This window comes from Lonchura striata, chromosome Z, assembly GCF_046129695.1.
Source record: "Lonchura striata isolate bLonStr1 chromosome Z, bLonStr1.mat, whole genome shotgun sequence".
NCBI classification, from domain to species: domain Eukaryota; kingdom Metazoa; phylum Chordata; class Aves; order Passeriformes; family Estrildidae; genus Lonchura; species Lonchura striata.
In genome coordinates this window covers 26,218,050-26,222,224 of record NC_134642.1, presented here as the reverse complement: position 1 = coordinate 26,222,224, position 4,175 = coordinate 26,218,050, and positions in this window count along the sequence as shown.

Here is a 4,175-nt window from a genome sequence, read left to right as displayed (position 1 = left end):
TTTAAGCATCTTGTTTCAATGTGTTTGCAGTTGATCATTACCTAAAAACCAAGATGAGAGTCCATCTTAAGAGCATTTGAGAGAACTCAAGCTCTGGCAGTACTTACCAGCTCTGTGCTAAGTCTGGTTAACAACTCCTGTGGTGTGAGGTGGATGGAGGAGAATAAGAGATGGATGATGTTGAGGACTTCTAGCTTAGATGAAGTGGGGATTGCAGAAAAGGTTGAAATGAATCTGCTTTTTATTGCTCTTTTGTGTCAGTTTAATGGACTTGTGCACATTCAGGTTCCTTCGATGTTCTTGAACCTGATCTTTTGCAGAGTGCAGTTCTTAATTTTTCAGTCCCTGTTCTCATCTGTGACTTGGGCAGTGTGGCTGGAGCACTTGCTGGTGAAGACTTAGACAAAAAAATTGAATACCTCAGTCTACTCCATGTCCTATCTAACCAGGTCTTCCAAATCCCTCCTGAAAGGAGCCACATTTTCCCAAATCTTTTACTGCTAATGTACTTGTCAGAGTCCAGAGCATCCCTCTGGCTGCCCTGGATGCCTCGTGACCCTGGCAAGCGGCTCAGGGACCTTTGCAGCAAATCAGAAACATCTGTGGCTTTGATTTTAGCCCATGGGAGAGGTTGTCAACCTTATATGAGGAATTACAAGCCAAAAGGGTTTGAGTAGTGTAATAGGGAAATTGACACAGGGTGGAAAAGTAGAATTTTAGGGTTTTTTACAATGTAAGTCAGGGGTACAAGATGGAGGAATCTGGGTATGCCCTAGCCTTTTCTTCCTTCTTCTTGTCCTCCATATCTCGGTGTGATAGTGACACTTTTCTCTTGGTTTAGGATAGGGACACACTGTCCAACATAGATTTTAGGTATTGGCACGGGAACTGTAAACATGGTACACGTAATTTTGGGTATATAATGTGGGAGATGCCCAGGGCTTGGAGGAGACTGCCATGGCTTCTCTACTAGGTGGACCTCAGCAGGTCAGAGAGAAAATATAACCTTGAAAACTTGGCTTCACGCATTCCAAACCTTTTCTTCAGCAGTTGGGCTAGGGAAAAAAGGACTTCCACACTGTTGAGGTCTTGCCAAGCTGACCCTGACATGTACCTAAAGAAGTTTTTTGTTACCCTTGATATTCTTGGCCAGATTTACTTCTGTCAATGATTTAGCTTTCCTGACTATCTCCCTGCTTTTACCTTCTGCAACTAGGGCAGTGTGGCTGGAATATTTGCCAGTGAAGGCAACAGGCTGGGCATTGGACAGTGGGTGCTGAGCCATTGTACTGTGCATCATCTGTTTCTCTTGGGTTTTACTCCTCTCTCTCTCACTCATGCTAATAATAACAACAGCAATAATTTCATCTCCCTGTCTGTTTGGACAATTTCTCTGTATTATTCCCAAGCTACCGTTCCTTTTTCCATGCTCTGTAAGCTACCTATTTGTGTTTTGAATTTGTCTAGGAGTTCCTTGTTCATCCGTACAGGCCTCCTGACATTATTTTCTAATTTTCTCTTTGGTGGGACACATTAGTCTTGAGCCTTGAGGAAACAATCTTTGAATGTCATCCAGCCCTCTATGCTCAGGGCTCTGTCCCATGGTATTCTGCCAGAGAGATCCTCCAAGAGGACAAATTCACCTCTCCTGAAGTCCAGCGTAATTATCTTTATCTTGCTTCTCACTCTCCTTGTTGCCCCAAGGATCTCAGTTTCCTCTGTTTCATAGTCACTGCAGCCCAACCTGCCTTTGGGTTCCACATTCCCCATCAGCTCCTGGTTGCTGAGAACAAGAATCAGCCTAGCACCTCTCCTCTTTGGCTCTTTTATCAATTGGAGAGGGCAGTTGTCATCAGTGAACCTCCTGGAATACACGTGTTCTACTGTCCTGAGCCTCCAACAGGCTGTCACAACCCAGAAGTGTGTGTGAGGTTTCTTGTAAATTCTCATCTGTCTCAACAAAGTTCACATGTTTATACAGTAGCCTTAACTCCGGCAATTAGCCTACTATTTAGCTGTAAAAAGTTGGCTAACAAGCTCTCCAACTTCTATAATACTCTTTCAAACTAGCTCCCAAATGTCACAATAAACTTCAGGTGTTGAGTAAGTGGTAGAATATGATTGCTGGGATAAAACAGGAGAGAAAAAGGTGGAAGAGAGAGACAGACAGACACAATGCTGGGGACCAATCCCCTTTTATGGCTTACCTGAAATAGGTTTTTTTGGTGCTGTTTGTTCACATGTGTGCAGTCAGTTATTTAGAGCCCTCCAGGAAATGAGGGAATTAGTGGACTGTGGTATCCTGGAGCCCCTTTTAGTGAGGTGTCTGAAACTTGACACTTGACATGGGTGCACTCAGCATAAGTCTCAAGGCAGACTTACAAGCTTAACAATTTATGAAGGAAAACAAATATGTCTCAGAATAGGACTGACAGCCCCACCTCTGCAGGACCCTCAATCCAGTCAACACTTTCCTGTTGCAGTGGTTGGAATCCCCCATGAGGACCAGGGCTGGTGAATGTGAGGCTTTTCTTCTCTGCCTGTGGTGGGCTTCATTGGTCTTCTGGTGGCCTGTAGCAGGCCTCTACTATAAAACTACCTGTGCTTGCCCTCCCTTTAATCCTCAAAAGCTCCTTGGCCATTCCAGGTGGAGTTCCATGCACTCCTGGTGGTCACTGACAGAGAGGTTGACACCTCTGCCTCTTGTCCCCTGCCTGTCCTTCCTGAAGAGACTGTATCCTTCCATTCCAACACTCCAGTCACCGGAGTTGCCACCATGTTTCCATGATGCCATTGAGATCATAGACATGCAGACATGCCTATATCTCTACTTCATTCCCTATGCTGGATGTGTTAGGATAGATGCATTTAAGTTGGGTCACCCAGAAAACTACCTTCTCTCTGGAGTGGCTGGAATCCCTTTGAGCTGCCCTCCAGGTGTTCTGCGGACCTGCAATTCCTCTCCAGACTCTGGGTGTCTCTTGCTGGCTCTGGCATCTAACTGATATAAGTAGGATGGCAAGTCATTCCCATACCTTATCACTATTAAATAGGATGATACCTCCCTCCTCCCAGTCATAAATTGTTTAAAACTGTGTCAATGACTCCTGCTAACCCTTTACCAAAGACCCTCTTTTCCTTTTGAGAGAGGTGATGCTTCTGATCCCATCTGATGCCAGCAAGATTGGTGCTATCTTAGCTATCCCACTGTTAACAACCCAAAATTTTGGCAGTGACACAAGCCTCAGAGCCACATGTTAACAGACTTAATCCATTTGTTTATTTCAATCACTTCCTGCAAGTGGAACAGTGGAGGAAAAAATAACCTGCGCGCTGATTCCTTCACCAATTGTCCCAAGGCTTTGAAGTCTGTGATGGCCTTTGGACTGACTACATGTTGTGATTTCATCACCACTCTCATCAAGGATCAGCTGTGGGTAGTAGTCCAAGCACTGTACCAGGCTGGGAAATTTCCTAGTGACTTCCTTAATCTTTACCTCAGGGGTGCAGCAAACTTCCTTGAGGGGAATATCCTTCCAAGCATGTTGGACCTTCCATTCCCCTGAGAAGGGAATCATCTACTACTACAACCATTATTTTCTTTCTCATGGAACTGATCTTGTTATGAACTCTGGGCCTGTCTGGCCTTGATAACACCTCTGGTTATCAAGGTGGAGAGGGACCTTCATCCTCATCATCTGTTGCATGACCTTTCTTACCTGTAACTATTGTACAGAGAGGCACCTAAAGGGAGGGTGAGATGGGCAAGGAGGCATCTTGACCTGTTGTCCCAAGCAAGTACTTGCCTCTGTTCATTTCATTCTGACCTTCAGGCAGAGGGAGCTTACATGACACTTTGATAAGAAAGGATAGAGAGCAAGTAGTTTCTGTAGAATAATCTCTACTTTTTTTAGTTATTTCACAGTGATCATTAGGATCTCCAAAGAAACAAATTCAACTTAAGTGTGCCTTACTGGGACCTTGAATTTAAAAAAAGCTCAGACTACCTCATTATTCAGTAGGCAGATCTTTTTGAGAATACAGTCCATGACATCTAAAAAGTCTGTCAGATGAAAGGCAAGGGTGATGTGGAGAAGAGAACAGTTTTTACCAAGACACTAAATCAATTAATCTAACTAGCACAAATGCTTTCTTGAGACATCATTCAGCTCACC